Source organism: Cavia porcellus, unplaced genomic scaffold (assembly GCF_034190915.1).
Source record: "Cavia porcellus strain 051 isolate PalLab524CR breed Dunkin Hartley unplaced genomic scaffold, mCavPor4.1 scaffold_9, whole genome shotgun sequence".
Classification (NCBI taxonomy): Eukaryota; Metazoa; Chordata; class Mammalia; order Rodentia; family Caviidae; genus Cavia; species Cavia porcellus.
The window spans coordinates 50801225-50822665 of NW_026947492.1; the positions used below are offsets into that span (position 1 = coordinate 50801225).

Here is a 21441-nt window from a genome sequence, read left to right on the forward strand (position 1 = left end):
TTCATTTACAGACGTTGGTCCAGTACTTCCCATGTGGATCCAAAGGGCTTAGAACTCATTTTTTGCCGGGAGGAAAAAAAGTGCCTTCCTAGAAAGCACAAGGGCATGAGTTCAATTCCTGATACAAAAAAAAAAAAAAGATCATTTTTCATTATCATTAGCACTCTCAGTCCAAACAGTTATTTTTGCCTAAAGTGCTTTATTTCTAAACAAGTTATGTGCAAATGTATTTATTGACTTGAGGTGCATTAAAACAATCTATTGGCTGTAAATTATCAATACAAACTCCAGAAATCTATTTTCCTCATAGCACAATAGAAAAGAAAGACATTGATTACACTGAAGATAAAGTAAATTACTGCAGCATAGACTACCTTTAAACTTATTTTTTTTTAATTTTATTTTTAAGAGATTAAGAGAAAAGAGGACAGAACAAAGCAGATCAGAACAGAACAATGTAAGCAACACGGCACTTCTTCACAAGACAACTGGGTATTAACAGTAGTTACTATAACGTCTCTTTCTTTGAAATAGTTGAGCATACCTTCACATACATACATTTAAACTTTTAAAAGTATGATGCATTTTAAATTAAAAAGCTTTAAAGTTTTTTTTTACCAAATCCATTTTATTTCAAGAGGAAAATTAAAAACAAAAATAAAATGTCAAAAAACACCAATCAGGAGGCAACAATGGTACACCCATTGCTCATTGTCATCCCCAGATCATTTACCCAGAACACAAGACATCTGCATTCAATTGTCTTAACAATACTGGCACAAATCTTTCTCTTTAGTGAACTCAGAGAAATCAGTAGTATAACTATCCTATTTTTATATACATATACGTGCACATATACATGTTTCAGCTTCTCACACTGAGACAATACAATGTGTTTTAATTTACTAATGCATATGGCCTCAAGTTGCATTCATTTATCTATAAAAGTCTCCAGTTTATCCTTCTTTATGGCTGAGTAGTACTTCATTGTATAAAAATACATTAAAGATGTGTTTTAAATAGCTACAGAACTTTGTCATCTGGCTTTAATTTCATGATTGTTGCATCACTTTGGGGGAATGCACATAAAAGACAATGTATATAGTCATGGTTAAATGATCATTTTCCCTTTTGTGTGAACATAAGAGGGAAGTACTTAGGTCAAAGATGTTACTTTGTGTTTTGTATTTCTTTATTTTTTTTTTATTTAAGAGGAAAAAGAGAAAAACACAAAACAAACCAAAGCGGTGTAAGGGTACACGTAATACAGAACTACAAAAAAACAAAACAAAACAAAAAAAAACCAAAACAAACAAACAAAAAAAACAACAGTAAGAAATCACCTGTTAGTAGATTACATATTATCATCTTGAAAATAGTTCCTCAAATTTGTATTTCTTTAAAAGAAAGCAGTTTGAGGACCCGGGGTTTAGCTCTGTGGTGTAAGCCCCTGCTTGGCAAATGCAAAGTTGTGAGTTTGATCCCTGGTACGAAAAAACCAACCAAACAAACAAAAAAGCAAAGAGAAAGCAGTTGGGTGTGTAGTATACTTTAAATGTTGAACAAATGGGTGAAACCCTCAATTCCTCTTGCTTGTCAATGAGTGATATTGGGTGGATTTGTGCTTTAACTTTTGTTTTTGAGACAGGGTTTAACTATGTCATTCAGGCTGGTCTAGAACTCACTTTGTAGGCTAGGCTGGCTTTGTACTCAAAGGGATTCTCCTGCCTCAGTTCCTGATTGCTGAGATTACAGGTGTATGCTATCAATTAAATTCTACATTGTAAGGCACCACAAATTTTCAGTGCTGAGATCTTAATTGGACCTGGGATACTGCACTGAAAAAAATTTTTTTGGTAGTGAGGATCGAACTCATGACATCATGCTTGCCAGGCAGGCTCTTATGCTGCTGAGCAAAATCTCTGGCTCCTTCAAAATTTTTATATCATTAAAAATTTTAACCACGGTCTTAAATTAGGGTTTATATAAACAGAAGTCAGAAGGTCCATGATCTTCAATGGGGGAAGATTACACCTATTACTTTCAATAATTTCTAATGAAATTTGAATATAGGCAACAAATCACAGTAGTGTTAACAGTAATTATCACAAACTTAACGTTCTTATCATAATTGTTGGTGATAACTTGAAATATTATTCAACATAGTCATATGTTGAAAATAACAGTTGAGGAGCTGGGGATTTAGCTCAGCGGCATAAGCGCCTGCTTTCCAAGCAGGCAGTCATGAGTTTGATCCCTGATACCGATAAAAACGAAAACGACCAAAAAAAAAAAAAAAAAAAAAAAAAAAAGAAAAGAAAAAAAAAATAACAGTTGAGCACTGCTGGATCCTGTTAAGGAACTAATAAAGCACATATATTTATGTACTTTTGTGATACTGGAAATTGAACCCAGTCTCACAAATGCTAGGCACTGAACTACATCCCTGACACTTTTTATTGAGATGTGCTTTCACTGATTTAGTAAGTTGGCCTTAGAACTGTAATTTTCCTACCTCAGCTTATTCACAAGGTGGGCTTACAGCATGTACAACACCTAGCAAGCACATCTACTTTTTTTTTTTTTTTTGTCTTTTTTGAGAAGGGGTCTCGCTATGCAGTTCAGGCTGGCCTTGAGCTTACTTTGTAGCCCAAGTTGGTCTTGAACTTGCAACGATCCTTCCACCTCAGCCTCCTGAGTGCTGGGATTACTGGCGTGAGCCACCACGCCTGGCTAAGCACATCTACTCTTATATAAAAATCTAGTAACATTTTTGAAAAGTCAGTATTAATGGCTCCTTTGGTAATCAAATGCACTGTATTTTATGCATTTAAATTTGTTTTGTTTTTGAGACAGAGTTCTATGTTGCTCAGACTGGCCTTAAACTTTCGGTGATCTTCCTGCCTCAGCCTCAAGTGCTGGGAATAAAAGTATATCACTATGCCTGGCTAAATATTTCTTAAAGAGATCAATAGACTTCAGTATACTGAAAAAAATGTATGACACTAAAAGGGTGAAATATAGTTGTTTATACCTCCAAGGCCACGTATTAGATATTTACTCAGTACATAGTTACAGAATCAAATACGTTTAGAACTGGTCAAAATTGTGCTCCCAAAACACTGACATAAAACTACACCTTTCCATGAGCCAAGAGCAGCTGCCATGGGGAACAGGAAGAGAATCAAGAAGCCAAACCAGGCCTTCCTGTGAGCCGTCCAGTGTGATGGTTGGGAGACAAAAAGAGCAACACTCACTCCCCCTTCACACACACACACCCCCGCCCCCCCCCCAAGTAATGGGCTGATTCTGAAGAAGTCAGGGTGACATACCAACTGAAGAAAAACAAAAACACCTCCTAATTCTTGTGTTATTTGACTTTGCCAGCCTAAAGCTGGTAGTCTGAAAATCTACTTGGAGGATAACAATATGAATTATAGTAGCTGTGGGGGATTTCCTTGTCTTGCTTTAAAACTCCAATTGTTTTTGTTCCTGTGCTTAGCTTGAGCAACTATTTTGAAGATGGTAGTGTAGCAGCCATTGTTGGATTCCTATCATCTTGTTTTGAAAACCTATGTAGCTATTGTTAGTCATTGTTGTTTTTATTTGCTTCTTGATTTTTGCGATCTCTTTAAAATAAAAATATTTTAACAAAAAACATTGATATACTGATATTTAAAGAGTATTATAAAGGCTGCTTCTTATTCAAAAACATTTTTTAATGCTTCACAATGAAGCATGGAACAGACCATATAATTTAGAAGTTTTCCTAAAAAACTATCATGTACAGTACTTTTCTATATGAACAATGTTCATTCATGTAGTCTTCACTGAATGAGGAATGTACATGGAAACATTTAAGTTTTGCATCTATGTCTTGGAATGGCAATAAGGTTCAGTGATACCACAGTGTAAAAGTACTAAGTAGTTTTGGAACACATGAACACAGTACATATATTTTGAAGGTTTGAGGCTGACAAGTTATTTACTTTGGTGCTTTCAAATAAAATCAGAGATTAAGGTGAAAGAATCACCTGATGAGCTTATTAAAACTGCATATTCTCAGGTTTTTTTTTTTTTTTTTTTTTTTTTTTTTTTTTTTTGGTGGTGCTGGGGATTCTACGCAGGGCCTTGTGCATGCAAGGCAAGAATTCTAACACTGAGCTACATCCTCACTCTCATCCTGTTTTTAACAAACATGTTATCAAAGTCTACATCTTAACCATGTATCCTGGAAGACTCCAAGGTGGAAGCCTGCTATAAATGACAGAAAATTATGTATTTGATGTTGTTAAATAGACTCAAAATCTGTTTTTCTAAGCTGATACGTTTCTAACACACAGAGCAGAATTGAGATCTCAGGCCTGATTGTGGTTTCTTCCCACTTCTGTCTTTGGGGTTCCTATAGCTCTAACATTCTTCAAGTGGGCCAGACAGCCTGAACTCACTTCAGCACCTGCAGGTCAAATCCTGAAAATGGTTATATTTATACTTCTGAGACATTTTCCTTATCTCAATCTTTGAAGTGCCAGTGATGAAAAAAGCCCTTCAGTTAACTGAGTTTATATATACACAGTATTTATATTACATATAAAGTTTTACTAAGCCAGATACCTGACAAGCAATTAAAACCAAGGAGACACTATCTTAAAAAGTTTAACAAAAATCAGTCTTCATAATAAAAAGGTTTTTTTTTTTTTTTTTTTGAGACAGGGTCTACATAGTGGAGGTAAACCTTAAATTTAAGTAGCCTAGGCTGGCTTCAAATTTAGTAATTCTCCTCCCTCAGCTTCTGAGTGTTGGATCACAGCTATGTGCCCCATGCCTGGCTAAAAGTGTTTAATTTTTAATACATGCATTTGCAGTGAATCATTGGGCAGAAAGTCATTTTTGCCTCAAAAAGTGATCTCATGCGACACAGCTTCATTTCTTAAAGCAACCTAATGAGGTTTATTCCATCTAATAAATGAAGCAGAAGTATACAGTTGGCTTGCTCCTGGTCAGCAGTGATTGGCCAAAGTGTAAATTCAATCCAGGCAGATTGGTTCTAAAGTCTAAGACCCAATACCAGTGATGGCAAACCTTTTAGAGCTTTCAACGATAACAAAGAGCTGGTTGTAGCACACTGTCACAGGATTGTCATCACTGCACTATACTATACTGCTTTTGAATATTAAGCATTTTTCTTAATTAGGAAAACCAATGAAGTAGGCTTGTTCTAAGATTGAAGTCTCAGAAAGATGAATATGCCCAAGATATAGTACATCTATTTCCTAATCACTTACTGTGACTAAACCAACTTCCCATGATCACATGATGATCCTAAGTGAAACTATCCATCTGCAGTTCTATTTTGACTGCACCTAGTATTTTAATAACATGTTTCTGTGTTATCAGAGCAACTGTTTTCCAAGAATCTATAAAGTGTTAAATGTATTTTAACTGAACAGACAACCAAAGATACTCTAAAAATTTAGGATTACCTCAAGCCACAAGGGACCATGAAGTTTTGATCTAAGCTCTAAACTATGTAGTGTATCTCAAAGTGCTTTTGAGTAGGTATTATGGCAATTATTTAGTAATTAATTTCCTGAAGTAATTAATTTAGCAGTAAAGAAGGGGTAACAAATTGCTTACAATCTGGGCATGGCAAGTTACCTGTTTTCATTTCTCCCTCATTCCATTTGGAAGTGGTAAGAGACTGGTGGATTCTTTCATCAGTTTATAACTAGCACGTTCCCCCAAGGCCCCATGTCTTTAGAGTTGGGGCTGCTGGAAGTGATTGGATCATGGACACATGATGCTCATCCGATTACTCCATTTAGTTTATAGCTAAATGTGCTGTCGGGAGGCAAAGTTTGGTTGATGGAGGTGCATCCCCCTCCTCCCTTGACAGTTCCTGCTTACCACATCACGAGCCATTTTTCCTCAGCTATGCAGCCCGGCTTTGGAGCCTGCTGACCATGAAGTTAACCTTCTATAAACTGTGACCCAAAATCTCTTTCAGCTGTGGGTTTTGGGTTGTCTCGGTGATGTGACAGTAACTAGGACACATTTTTTAGGAATAGGTAATACCCTTGGGGTTTAAGGGTAATTTCTGAATCCAAACAGATAGGCCTTGCACTGTTCCTTATAGTTCAAAATATGTTAACTTGCAGTAGAGAAAAATTCACTGGCAGTCACATTTTCTTGGAAATACCTAAGGTTATTTCTTCTGGAGCATACTTCATGAGAACAAATCACATCTGAACAGACTAGGCTAGTGTTAAGATTTGAACATTCTGAATTAGTTTATGTAAGTTTACTAACCCTAGCTGTCTTTGATACATTAAAAAAAACTATACTGAATATTTTAATTCTCCCTTTTTTCACTGATTTCTTTCCATTTATTCTGCCACAAGAGAAAAGCACATTATTATGGGATGAGGCTGAGTTCAGGTAAAATTTAATGTATTACAACTGGATTACCCACTATTAAGAGTTTTACTGCCATCAGTCACTTTTCTGCTTGTGCATTCTCCTTGTTTCACAATCATTCCTCATGTAATACAATGGTAAACATCTGAGACAGTTGATATTGATAAGCATGGCTGGAGAGAGAAAAATGCTGTTCAAGCCTAAATCTTCTGGTTTAACCCAACATCAACTGTTTTAATAGTGGTTGTGGAGATTCCTACTTGGTCTGCCTTGTATTAATGATAAACTGAAGAGCAAATAACTTTACAGAACGAAGTTGACATTTTATTTTTTTTTTTTTTGGTACTAGGGATTGAACTCATGACCCTGTAATTGCCAGGCAGGCACTTAAGCCACTGAGCTAAATCTCTGGTCCCAAAGTTGGCTTCTTAAAGACAGACTCATGGATTTCATTTTTTTTTTCTGTCATGTTCAGAAGAATTGAACACATTTTTCAAGTGCCAACTTGGTTAAATAGGCAATAATGAAAGACTGGAAAATGAAAACTGAGAAAATATTTCATTAAGTGAAAACTATGTAGATATAAAAGCATGAGATTTTCCCTCACTTCCTGGCAGATTTTCAGGCCAGGGAAGAATTTCAAGGGTCTTCAGATTCCCTTGGCAAAGTGATCACACTGCCTTGAGGTAGAATGGGATTGTAGCTTCTAAGCAGGATTTAAATGTTAATGCTTCTCTGATCTTCCAATCTTGTCTTCTGACATTCTTTCATAGCCAAAAGTTATCTTTATTTACTTCTTCCTCATCTCTATTCATTCACTCCTCATAACTGAAACCCAACAGCTTTTTACTGTTACTAGTTTATCTGGGGAAAATAATCTTACCAGGGTGAACTGTAAGAAAAACTGCTTATAAGCTGCTCCCAAAACAGCAAGAAATGCAAGGGGAGGTTAAAAACAAAACAATTCAGGACACAAATATGAACATGAAAAATGTCTTAAGTCTGAAATTCAAGACATAACTAATATCCAACACTAAAGGTATAGTCATTGTCTCCTGTTTTTTTTTTGGGGGGGGGTACCAGAAATCAAACTCACAACTGCACGCTTGCAAGGCAAGCACTTATGCTGGGCCCCTCCCTCGTCTTTGCAGTCTTCTGCTGCCATGAACAGTTGTCCCTCTGCCCTTGTGCCAACTTGCCTGAGAGTCAGGCAATTATGGACTGAAACCTCTACAAACTGTGAGCTAAATAAACCCTTCTTCCTTGAAAAACAGAACAAAAAGATATACAAAGTTGAGATGAAGACTTGGGTTTAGACTGTCCAATGTTGTCAAGTGTAAAAAGCATACATTTTCAACTACTGACACACAACAGTATTTCAAGCGAGTATATGACCAATAAAGGCCATTTACATGATATACTTTTTATGGAACTTACAGTATTGCAATAGTAATGGAAGTACTGTCAGTATTACCTATAATACATAATTCCTGTATTATCAGTTCTAGGTAAAATCAAAATCCTTCGATTGTTATCCTATGTTTACAAATTGTTTCCCTATTTTGATTGTGGGGAGGTGCTGATCTGTGAAAATCCACTAAATTCTGTATTTTAAGTGGGTAAATTTTATTTCCATAAAAGCTCTTTAAAGTTGTTTTAGTGCTGGGGACTGCATGTCAAAGACTTGCACATGTGAAGTTAACTGCTTTAAAAATGAGGTATGCTTGCAGCCCTGCTTACAAAATCATTTTAAGATATAATTCAGATGAACCTCATAGCAAGTTCATACAAGTAACACCCTCAGATTCCCTACCAGTATTTATAAATATGTACCTATTGACATAATCGTTTATAATTCAGCAATTCTACATTTTAACCTCCTTGGATGGTTATAGTCAAAACATTTTTATTGCGCTCATCTGCATATATAATCATTTTTCCCCATCTTTTTTGGACAGGGTTTCACTATGTAGCACAGGCTGGCTTTGTATTTGTAGCAATCTTCCTGTCTCAGCCTAAGAGCTGGGATTACAGTTGTGCACCACCACACCTGGCCTATCTGCAAATACTTTTACAAAATGTTTTCCACTGTCCCTGTTAAAAATGAAGTTTCATGGTTCAAATATGAAATGTCCTCCAAAGGTCCTGTTGGTTTGGTCCTCAATACTACAGGTTTACAGCTGGAGCTTTGGGAATAACTACACCAGAATCAGTGGGTTAATCTACTGACAGGTTGACAACTGAACAGACTTTTGTTAAGTGACCATGGCAGGAGGGAGGGCCTAATTGGAAGACCGCTGTGCCATGCCCTAGAAAGGTCTGTTTTCCCTAGCTTTCCTCGTTTCCCAGTTGGCACGAAGTGAGGAGCTTTTCTCTACCATGCTTTTTCTGCAAAGATGCTCACATTGGGCACCACAACAATGTACTGAAACATCCAAAACCAAGAGCCCAGACTTACCTTCTTTTATCTCAGGCATTTTTTCACAATGACAAGCTAACAGAGAAAATCACAGGCGAAGTAGCTTAGTTTTCTAGTTAACCTTTAACTACTTGGATTTTATGTTTTGACCTTGGGACATTTATCATCAGTGGCATATTAAACCTACCAGCTTTAAGTATGCCAACCCACTGCAAGTCTAACAGGTCATTAGCCATGACTAGGAAATGTGTATTTTCTTTGATATTTTTAAAGTAAAAATGCTTAAAATGTTAAGTATAATAATTAAAAGCTTTCCTATAGAAAGCCCAAATTAGCATATCGAAATGTCATGCTCATCCGTATCAACTCATAGAAATACAGAAAGCATTTAACTCAGTGGAGGTCTGAAAATGTATTTTGTAATTTTTGTTTTGTTAGAAAGGTTTTTTTCAACTAAGAGCTTTAGTTAGACTTCTAACCTAACTTCTGGGTCTACACATCCTCTCACCCTCCATCTCTGGGCCTGGTAAGAAAACTAACGGCTAGAAAAAATAATTTTGTAAAGTGTATTAGACACTTCTAGTATTTTTCTTAATTTTTAGAGAACTGGTTAGTGATTTTCACTAAGGGCCTGATTTTTATAATTGTGGAGCTTAAGCTATACATAATAAATAACCTAGCCACATTCCTGTGTGATCTTGGCTAAAGACTTGCGGCTGGGCATGGTAGTGTATACTTTTAATTCCAGCACTCTTTAGAGGTTAAGGCAGGAAGATCCATTTGAGCCCAGCCTGGAAATTCTTTTTTCTCTTTTCGAGACAGGGTCTTACCATGCAGTTCAGGCTGGCCTTGGGCTCACTTTATATCCTAGGACAGTCTCAAACTTTCAATGATCCTCTTGCCTCAGCCCGAGTGCTTATTATAGGAGTGTACCACCATGCTTGGCAAAATTTTTTTGGTACTGGGGATCAAACTCATCTTGTGCCTGCTAGGCAGACACTTATGCACAGAGCTAAATCACCAGCTTCAGCCTGAAAAATTTAACGACTGTCTTTACGGGTATATCTTATTGCTAAGGCCCTTTGTTTACTCCCCAGTACCCACCCCCCTAATTGTTGCCATGTAGCTTCACAGTATAAAGAAATCAAATTGTATTTTAATGTGAATTTGTCACACAAATTTGACCTAGGTTGAAAGAATACCTTTGCATTATAATCCTTGACTTTTGTGTCCCAAGTGCTCTGGGACTACTCTTCAGTAACTTAAAACTCCCAATAAACTTAGCGTTTTCCAATACTCTGCTAAATCTTTTATACTCACCAACACCACTGGAGGGCTGTTACTGAGGATTAGAATGCTACAAATTTTGTGATAAAACAAGCCAAACTTTAAACTCAAGCTACTGGAATCCAGGCTCCAGATAATAGTTTTCAAAGCACTAAAATCAGTCTCTTCACAGTATCTCCAAGGGGGTCTCCGTCCTCAAAAGATCGACCCATCAACTAAAGCTTGAGGCTGCTGTAGTAAAATCAACTACTTGTTCTCTTGGGTCTTATTTTTCAGCAGGTATGTATAAAAGGATGCCAGACAACTTTGATGTAAAGACTAAAGAAATTTAGTAAGCCAAAGAATGTGAAGTCACTGGGTACAGCAGTATGTAGCTGCAGTACCAATAATGGCTGAGGCGTAAGGATTACTTGAACCTATGTGTTCCAGGCTGAGCTGGGAAAGTGAGATTCCTGTCACAAAAAAATAAAACCTAAAATATAAAGAAAGTTTCATATGCATTACAGTTTAACTGTCTTGATACTCCAATATTAAAAATAAACATACACTGATGTAAATTACACAGTATAGGGAATTAAAATCTTAGGGCACCATTAGGAAATAAAAATCTAAAGTTTAAATAGAGAAAAAACTGGTAACATTAAGACACTGAACATACATGAGGTTTAGCTATGCCACTTGCCACTACTATGCAGTGTGATCATTAATTTTTTTTTCTTTTTCTTTTTTTGGTGCCAGGGATTGAACTCGCGACTTTGTGTTTGCAAAACACATGCTGCTGAGCTAAACACCTGGGCCCGATCAGTAACAATTTTTAATTCTAATATCCATTTTCTTATCTGTAAAACACAGATCAGGTGATTTATAAGAGCTTTCAGCACTTACAGTGTCTATTTGGTTTAAAACATACTCTGCTGTATTTAGTCAAATATCAAAAATACAAGATAATAACTCTCCATGGTTTTGGTAGCAAATAGAGTTGGATGGGAATCCATCAAATTCAAAGATTAGGTTCAATGTTGACCTTGTGGGGAAAATCGATTTGGTCCTTGTCCAGTTCTCCAGTTTGACCATTGAGAAGATTTAGCTCATTAACTGAGGTATCTGTAATCTAAAAAACTAAGATGAGTCAACAAAAGCTGCTATTGAAGACATTTTCAGAAAAAATTTTAAAAATGCTGCCTGTTCATAGATACTTCAATTTAAGATTTCTCAATAACTATCATAATTTTAGGATAGCTTTGAGCTCTAGATGGCTTTTTTTTTTTTGAGACAGGGTCTCATTGTGTAGCTGAGGCTGGCCTCGAGTTCCCTATGTAGCTCAGACTAGCTTCAAACTCAAATGATCCTCTTGCCTCAATCTCCCAAGTGCTGGCCAAGTACAGGTGTGCAACACTGCAGGTGACAGTGTCATCAATTACTGCCTCAGTCAGACACTTGAGTTGGTATAAGGTCACCAGCTGGGACTGTGGAGTGCCCCTTCGGCATGTTTATGTGATATATACAGGGTGACCAACACAGTTAAAACTGCAAGATTTTACATAAATATGTGGCTTTTTATACTTCCCCAAACTGGTAAAGGTGTTTTTACTAACAAGAGATTTATGCCACTTGTCAGTCATTACCGGCTCAATTACCTCTACAGCAGAAAAGCGTCTCTCAGGGGCTGGGGATTTAGCTCGGTGGCATAAGCACCTGCCTTGTAAGCACGTAGTCATGAGTTTGATCCCTGGTACCGGTTTAAAAAAAAAAAAAAAAAAAAAAAAAGGTCTCTCTCATCCTTACTTTCTTGATATTAGGATAAACTCTCACCCTTGAAACACCCAGGTAAATCAGAATATTGTGATGGCTGAGGTTAACACTGATACTTTCTTCAAATCCTTAAATGTTCCTACTCCACAATGCCACTATGTAAGTAGATTATGAGGAAAATTCTTATGTGTAGATTTTCAGGATTCATTCATGGGTAAAATAAGCAATAAATCTAAAATTTTTGCAAGACTTGCTATTACTTGCTATGCAGGGAACAAAAATACAAATAGAGGATGAAGATAAATACTATTTCACCCAACCCTCCATACTCACCTAGTTTTAAAAATCCACAGTAGTTGGTTGACTTGGCAATTCACTGGGAAGGACAGACACCAATTACGTATTTGTAGAAGTTTTTCTAAGTGATCCCAACATGTATTTGTTGGAAAAATGCCTTGGTAAATTTAACTGACCCAGGCTGGCATGGCAGCGTATGCCTCTAATCCTAGCACTCAGCAGATTGAGGTAGGATGAGGAGTTTGAGTCCACCCTGGGCTATATACTGAGTTCAAGGCCAGCCTGAAATACAGTCTCAAAACAAAACGATCGACCTAATATTCTTATGAACTACCTAAAATTTACATTACAATGCCCTAAAGTTATAAATCAATGACTCATCTTTTGTGATTGAAAAACATGTAGTCTGCGTTATGTAAGGCATACCTAATTCTACATTTAAAATATTTTCCCAAATTCACTGTTTTTTCTCTAGGGCACAACCTATTCTTTCACAAGCTAGTGCCAACAAATATTAACTTGCAAATCACATTTCTAAAGAGGGTATAACTTTTTCCTAAAAAGTTAAGAAGTTGTAGATTCTTTCAAAATATATTAAATATATTTGTTTCCTGTATTTTTGGTTAGCTATCTGTGGCACATAAAGGCTAGAAAAACTTCAAACTACTTAAATACATGACAATTTACAGAAATCATTGTATTATACAGGTCTATTGTTTTCCACACAGGATGTCCAAGCAATGTTACTTTTTTTCCCCCACAAATTGGTCTTCCACAGTAACTCAAAGTGAAGTGACAGCTTACTCTTAAAAAATGATTAAAATTCATTATTTTTCAGGTCAGAAAGAACAGCCAATATTATGTTCCTTTTCCAATACTTACCATCAATCATTACCATTGCTTAGGAATGAAACCAAACCATTAATCTTGTACCTTGTTCCTAGAAACGTGACAAATTTAGTCTCTGAAAAACTATAATCATCTCATGCTATACATTTGAGATTGACACTACTGTGTGTTGGTTAGTTTTAACCAGTCTGCCTACTGTTCTTTGATAGGAGGGCTTACTAATCAGAAGTTTTATTACCAACTAATAGGTTTAGTACATACTTTCACTGACTTAAACACATCTATTAATTTTGTTTTGAGAATAAAGTGCAAAACGGGAGGGAAGAAAAAAAGTACAAAAGCACGCATCATCAGAACTTTTAACCCCTTTGATACTTTCAAGAGGAAATGAAATTTCTCATCTTTCCACACGGCAGACAGATTCTGGAAAAGAAACACACAGCATTGTTTTAGTGACACGAGTGAAGAAAAATATAGTTCATTTAAAATACTGAACAAGCAACTTAAATCTTGAAGCAATCATACATATGAAGTATCACAAATCAAACACTAAAAAGATAAAACTGGTAATCTGTGCAAATGAACTTGGCGTCTCTGCAGTATTTCAGCAGTCTAGGTTTACCTAAGAACCAGCGATACTTAGCAACAGATCGCCAGTCTTCAGCAAGCCAATCATCAATAATATCCCCTTTCATTATTTCCCTGCCTTTGCTGCTTGGTGACAGGTCATTTTAAAGGAGGTCACTGACTGTATGACTCCTGGAGGCCCCTCTATGTCTCTCCCTTCCCAGCTCTTCTACCTTTCAACAGCGATTTCTATATGAAAAAAAATCACTGAAGGTTCAAAACAGGGAGAAGAGGGTACATGAGCTGGGAAACGAAGGAGACTACGAGAGTTAGCCCAGTGGGTGAACGCGGGCTACACCGCCTCCAGGCGCGAGCACAGCCGCCCGGGGTCCCTGCACCTCCAGATACCGACGCCTCCGACTATCCTACTCCTCCGCGTCCAGACGTAAAAAGTCTCCGGAAATTCCTCAGTTAGAAAATGGAGCAAAGAGGCCCAGTGTAAGCCCTGAAGAACCGTGAGGCCGAGGCTCACACGGTCGCCACACGCCACGTCTTATCAGACCTGCCCAACAGGAGCCCTCCGCCCCGCTCTCAGGTCGATCCCGAAGACCCTCCAGTCCGTGGGTCCTCCACCTCATCATCCCTACCGCACGACTTTTCCACTCCTGCGTTTCTAACACATCCACCAGCTTCGCTAAGCCGCCCAGGCGCTCCTAACATGGCGGCCAATCTTCTCTGCTCCTCCTCTCTGGGCGCGTCCGACCTCAGCGCATCTTGGGTATTGTAGTTCCAGCAATAGCCTTGGCGTCCCGTCTGGGCCCCAGAAGACTACAATTCCCAGAACGCACCGCATCCGAGCATGGCTATTGGGGCTGCTCGGACAGAGAGATGATGTCATTGCAAAAACCCCACTGCATTCATTGTGCTACGATCTACCCACCCCCTGCTGCCACTGGGCTTGCGATTGCCGCTCGCTCCAGCTGAGCTCAGAGTAACAGCAGCACCAGGGCAGTGACTGACTCCAGCCCTTGGATATAGGACGTCGCCGCCCTTCCCTTGCGTGCGTGACTCACTCACACATCATTTCTGTTTATGCCTGGGGTGGGGAGAAAAATCCCAAACCAGGTGAGTTGAAGTGATTTGTTAAATCCAAGTTATTCCTCCCGCTTAGTTTTGAAGGCTTTCTTTTGGGAAGATGGGCCGGGGGCGTGGGGTGAGGTGGAGGGATTTGGGATGTTCTCCCAGGCGCTGCTATGGGAAAAGCTCCATGCAATTTGGGTCACTGCAAAGAACCAACTCCAGCAACCCAAACCCTACCCCCGCCCCTCGTCCTCCCGCCAGAAGGGTGCCTGCCAATTCCTTGGTACTCAACTCCCCGCAACCTTTCTGAGACTGGGAGAGGGGGCTGGGCTGTGAAGGACGTTGGGAAGTGCACTTGGAAAATCGGAAGAGGGCAGAGGTGGGAAACTGCAGTTCTGACACCCCGGGCCGGAGTGCTGAGGTTGGAGTGGAAAGGGGTGATGCATGGAAAGAAACGGAGACAGTGATTTAATGTGGTCGCGCTACTTTCTAACATTTCTGTGTGGCTGGGATGAGCACACACTATTCATTTTCATCATGAACATGCTTCTTATTAGTTTAAGTTGCGTGGGGCTTTATTTTCTTTGAATATATGTCGTTGGCCTTTTCTGTTGATTTGAGGTGACAGTGTCCTTTAATGGTGCACTCCGTGACAGTCAGAAACATCTCACGTGTCTGGGGAAGGTTCTCTTAGGCTGCTGGAAGCAGCTTTTGTAAGTGTTTTCCGTTCTCCTGACTGCAGGGTTCAGGATTATTTGGAAGTGGAGCTGACAGATTTGTCCTCATGTGAGTGTTTTAAATTACACTGTAATAGGCTCCTTGCTACTGACAGTGGCACTATAATGAGCAGTAGTTTCCTGAGACACAGTCGCTACTCAAAAATAACGGTTTGCAGACTGGATCGATTAGGGAAACCCATCTTCATTTTAACACATTAAGGGAAGGGGAAGTTAGAAGTGCTATCAACCTTCATTTGCCATTGCTTAAATTATATCCAAGGAAGAGTAATCCGGACCAGAGAAACCAAGCAGCATAATAGAGTTGTACTCGTTTTTTGTTTGTTTCTAAATAAAATGACACATTAATAGGCCAGAAAGCATTCTTCTATGATGTTGGCTCTCCTTTACTTTTAAGAGTTACAGGAACAATTAGTGCAATAAACATGTTACTTTGAGATAAACAGCTGGCTGGCTCCAGAACAGATGGGGCCAGTTTCAGCCCAGAGATCTACAACCTTGGAAACAAATGGACCTGGGGTCAACCACACCCCCTCTTGGAATGTCAAAAGAAGGAGAAATGTTAGAGTATTTGCTGAACTCTAAACTGATAAATCTTTTCACAGCCCAGTGGAGGCACTGGGTGAAATCGTTACTGGCCCATCATTAGCTGCTTTGACAATTTCATTCATTGTAAATTCAGACCCTTAGGTCTCCGAAGTTGCAGCTGGGTGATACTTTGTTAAATGCTGCTTGCTGCTGAATGCAGAGGAAGTCCATTGTATGGCTTTTGTAGTACAGTGATTTATTGGGATGCCACGAACAGCTTTTGGATTTGGGAATAAGACCAATAGTCTGCCATCGCCTCTTCCATCTCTCTATTGCTTAGTCTGCTGTTCTGCATACCCCACCCTTTTCTCTGGTACTTTCCTCACCCCACCCCATGTCTCTTGAAACTCTGTTTTTTCCTGTCTCTCCGTTTAAAGTTCACATTTTTTTTCTGTTTCAGAATCTTCCTCTATCATTGGCATATTGCATTTCTTTCTGGAAGTCACCTCCCAAGTTCTGAACATCTTCCCTAGCTCTACTCTCCTTCACTCAGGGTGGATGTAGACTGTGTAGATATTTATTCAGGGTTCTTTCTGAGGAGGCCCTGGCTTCTGTTTTTCTTGCCGTCTGTCCTTGGCAGGAGGGGCTGCAGAGAGCCTGACCCTGGGTGTGAGAGTCTGTGACAGACACAATCTGCACCCCGCACCAACATGCTCACGGTGAAATGTTGCATTTGAGCTCTTGCAACTTCCTTTCACTGGTACCCGTGAAGAGCTGCCAGTGGGTTAGCAAGATTCTTTAGTGCCTTACATGAAATGTTCTCATAATTCCCAAGAAATAAATATTCTTCAAAATTTTTCTGCCTCACTTAATACATTAAAAAAACAAAACAAAACAAAACAAAACAAAACAAAAAAACCCTGTTCCAGGGAGTGATGGGAGGGCTGTTTTCTCACCTTCTTGCTATTCCTCATTGGGAAATCCAGGGCGAAATCCAGGTGGTCAAATTGCCTATATGTTTTTTTTGAAGGTATTTAGGTAGGTAATATCTTTTTTTCTATTGTTTCTTCTCTTTTGTGGAGGAAAGAAGTTTGTTTTAAACTCCTTTCCAAGGAAGAAGTGTGTGGTGGTGATTGTATGTTGTTGTTTGCATTAGCAGTATTGTTTTTTTATGCATGGTGTATGTATCGTCTGTCCATCTGAAGGCAACTTATGTGAGAGGCAGATGCATAGGCTGTCTGCCAAGATATCTTCTCCACCTTCTCTTTTGTAATTTTCTTCTTCTCAAATACTCCCTCACACCTAAGTTTTTTTTAGTGTGTTACGTAGGAGAAATGAGCTAAATGGATGATTAGATTTGGCTGTCTGTGTTCTCCTGTGACCTTGATTGTTCCTTTGTACCTCAGCTTATATTTTGGCAAAGGGGTAATGATCCTTGATCCTTGATTTACTTGATCTGATATTATAACTCTCTATGATCTGACACCAGTGATTCTGACAAGCCTTAACTGAGCAGCTGTTTTGGCTAATCACTGTGGATACATTGAGGAAAGGAAATACTTCCCTGCCCTCAACAAGGGAAATAGTCATCAAACAACTTCAAGTGTGATAAATGTTTCTTCCAAAGGGGGATGTACTATAGGATGGATAGAAGTCTCAGTTGGCAGAAAGGGAAGAGTGGTGAGCAAAGTAACAGAGGTCAGAATGAAGAATGAGGCTGCAAACAGGAAGGAGCTGGAGACCTGGCAGTTTTCTGAGCAACAGGTGAACCCTAGATGCCTAGGAAGGGTTTTAGTTAGTTAGATGAATGGCATGTGGAGTGATACTGAAAACATCTCCCTGGCTCTTAGATGGAGAGATTAGAGGAAAGTTTGGATTTGGTGAATATGTGGAGAATTTTTGTAGTTTATATGAATGATGGATAGTTCTTGGATCTGAAGTGATAGCAGAGGGTGTGAAGGGAAATATTAGAGAGCTCAGCTTAGAAATTAAAATTGACAAGGTATATTGATTACGTAGATATAGGGATAGAGAGAAAAGAGAGTCAAGTATACCTTGAGATTTTCTTGAATAATCAGGATGACTTTTACAAAGAAAAGGAGTACTGAATTAAGTTGTTCAAGCAGTAACTTAGCTGGGTGCGGTGGTACATGCTATGTTTCCAGCTCCTGGGAAAGCTGAGTCAGAAAGATCACAGGTACAAGGTAAGTCAGCTTGGGAAACTTAATAGACTGTCTCAAAACAACAACAAAAATTACGGGGTTTGGTCGTGTTGAATTTGAGGTCCCTGGGAAACATCTAAGATCCTTCTTTTGTTTTTTTATATCTGTATAGCATTGTAAAAGAGAGCTTCAGATTAGGCTAACACTAATACCACATATTTATTAACTGTGTAATAGTGGATATCACATTCTTTTTTTGAGCTTCAGATTCTTCATTTGTAAAACATATTTATTTCACTAAGTTATACTGATCCCAAGCTATATGTGCAAGTGATAGGAATACACTATTTTTGAATAAGATAGTGTTTGCTTTGGAGGAATTTGCTGAAGGAGGGAGATAAATATAGACCATCACAGTAGCACAAAAGAGGTATAAAGGCAATGCTAGAAGTGTATGGAGGGCCCATGGGAGGCGTTCTTACTTGGGGAGTGGGGATATTCACAAAGTAGCAGGCAACCTTTGACCCCAGATAGGAAGCTGTCCAGAGTGTACTCCAAGGAACCTAATAGATTGCCTCAAACAAAATCGGGACTCTTAATGTCTGTGAACTAACCTAGGTCTCCAGAGGCCTATTCAAAGTATCCACACATTGGAAGGAGGCAACTAGCAATAATGCAAATGTCAAATGTAAAATGCTCTCAACAGATCTATTCCTGAGATCTGCAGACTTTGAGATGTTCTGTGAATGACGTTAGGGAAATTCAGAAATATTTCAGTTCTGGTTTCTTTTGGGGCTTAAGTTCCTTGATTATAGTTTTTTTTTTCCCCTTTTTTATTGGTACCAGGGATCGAATTCACGACTGCCTGCTTGCAAGGCAGGTGCTTATGCCGCTGAGCTAAATCCCCAGCCCCGATTATAGTTGTTTTCTCAGTGTTTGTGTGTGTGTGGTACTAGGGATTGAACTGAGGGGCCTTATGGATGTTAGGCAAGCAGGCTACCACTCAGCTACGTCCCCAGGCCTTAAAAATCTTTCTAATTGCCTAGCATTTTCTTAAATCAATCAGACTTTTGAATTTTGTAAGTAAGTGAAATCACACACAAGTAAAAATAAAATTGATAAGTTGTTGACAATAATTTTTCTACAGTAAAGAAAATTTTTTTCAAAATCTCTTACATTTATCACATAAAAATGTATTTAACTTTATGAAAAGAATTTTTCACTAAGAATCGCCATGAGTTCAAGATTAGCCTGGGCTATGTACGCTAGATAGAGTTCAAGGCTAGCTTAAACAGTATAGCAAGACCCTGTCTCAAAAACCAAACTAAATAAACAAACACAAAAACCCCCCAAAATTTTAGTATTGTAATAATATAGGTAACTATTACTGTAATTTCTTGATTGTTTTAGAAATGTGGCTCATCTCCAAACATGAACATTTCCAAGTATAGAGAAATTTTCTATGAACCACAGATAATTTGTTTTCAGTTTCTTCTTAAGAACCTAACCCTTGAAAACTAGATAGGTTTACTCAAAATTTAACATATAAGTTCATAACTGCTCCCTGGAATGTCCTCAGGAAGACTCTGGACCTATGAGATCATGTTAAAATGTACGTGTATGTTTGTGTGCTGGAGTTCACATGTGTATCCATGTGTTTTTCAATCACTACATGTGTGTCCTAGGACAAATTACTTGACTTTTTCGAACCTCTGTTTGTAAAATTATTATGAGAATTACATGAGAATATGTGTTAAGAATCTGGCACTCTTCTGAGTCTAGTTAGTGCTCATGGTAGCTGCTTTTGATGTTACATTTATTGGTCTTTTTTTGTGTGTGTGTCTTTTTCCTTTTTATCGGTACCAGGGATCGAACTCACGACTGCCTGCTTGCAAGGCAGATGCTTATGCCCCTGAGCTAAATCCCCAGCCCCTGGTCATTTTTAACATTTTATTGTCGTGGGGTGCTTGTTTAGTACTCATAGTGACAAAATGAGGAAAAAGATTATAGCGTAATGAGGTAACCTGATGCAATGGGAAGTGCGTAAAATCCATGTCAGTTTTTTTCTTTGCCAGAAATTTTAATTTACATCTAATTATGAGGAGGTTATCAGACAAATATAGATTGTGGGCCACACCACAAAACAGCTTTGAAATGCCAATGTCATCAACAACATAAAACAGAATATATGGTGACTGATCTACATTAAAGGAGGCTAAAAGAGATAAGATAACCAAATGCAAGCCAGGCATGGTGGTGCACACCTGTAATCCCAGCATTCCCAGCACAAGGGAGGCTGAGGCAGGAGGATCACTGTGAGTTCAAGGCCAGCCTGAAACCCTGTCTCAAACAACAACAACAAGCCACATGCAACATTTAATTCTTCATTTGATCTTAGATATTAAAAAAAGCTTATAAAGAAGATTTGGAAACATCTGGGGAAATTTAAATGGGAGCTACACATTAGGTAATTGGTAACAATATTAGTTTTTCTGGACCTGATAACAATTTTATCCTTTTAGCCTGACATGTAGAGGTTGGGTATATCAGTTACTGTTTCTGAGTGTTGTTTTAGGACTTTCACAGCAAAACCAGAAGGTATCAAGGACTGCTTCACACATTAATGATTTTCTTGGTCACAGCAAGTATTTAATCAGCCTATTGAGTAGGATAGTATATGTCCCTTATCCTTTCTAAGCAAGATCTTGTCATTCTATGAAAGTACAAATGTCCACAGCTGCCATTCTAACCTTGATATTATTAGAAGTAGTAATGGAAGTGGATTAGCTATTTCTAAAGTGAAAAAGGAAAGGATAGGAGAATGTGTGTGTGTGTGTATATCTTAAATTTGTTTTTGATTCTAGAAATTATATAGGATTAATCAAAATTTATTGCAGAAATACACAATGAGCTACCTAGGGAATATCTTCTTTAATTCTACCCTATAAAGGTATTCAGCTGTCAGATTTTGATTTGTATTATTCAGTAAATTTCCTCATACACATAGTAATAATATTATAATACCTATGATCTCGCTCATTCTCTTTCACTTTTGTATTTTGGGCATTTGCATGTTGCTTTAACTTACCGGTTTTCTTTTTCTTTCTTTCTTTCTTTTTTTTTTTTTAGTGCGGGGATTGAACTCACGACCTCGCATTTGTCAAGCAGGCACTTAACGCTGCTGAGCTAAACCACCTCCCCCTTTTTGTTTCTTTCTTTTTTTTTGTAACTTACCCGTTTTAATGGTGGTTGGAAGTAGAGCTTCAGTGAACCTCTGAGTGTGTATCGTTTCACTGGGAGCTCGTGCAAATATTTCTTTTCTAGGCATGTACATGCTGAGTCAAAG

At 38.4% G+C, this 21441-nt stretch overlaps 1 protein-coding gene and 1 long non-coding RNA gene across 3 annotated transcripts in view; one reads left to right on the forward strand and one right to left on the reverse strand.

The window, feature by feature from the left end:
• Positions 1-9421: 9421 nt before the first annotated feature.
• On the reverse strand, positions 9422-14494 carry LOC106027389 (uncharacterized). Of its 2 annotated transcripts, none has more exons than XR_010049815.1 (2): positions 14236-14494; positions 9422-13444 (listed from the first exon to the last, which is right to left on the reverse strand). It is a non-coding gene; the product is annotated as an uncharacterized LOC106027389 (long non-coding RNA). The 2 variants fall into 2 exon arrangements; XR_002790873.2 differs by having other exon boundaries at positions 14151-14494.
• A 5-nt stretch (positions 14495-14499) lies between these two features.
• The window catches only part of Rab30 (RAB30, member RAS oncogene family), a 91039-nt gene continuing 84097 nt past the window's right edge, over positions 14500-21441 (forward strand). Inside the window, exon 1 of the mRNA XM_003468522.5 lies at positions 14500-14713. The gene's annotated coding sequence lies outside the window, so the exon portion shown is untranslated. The remainder of the gene's footprint in view (positions 14714-21441) is intronic.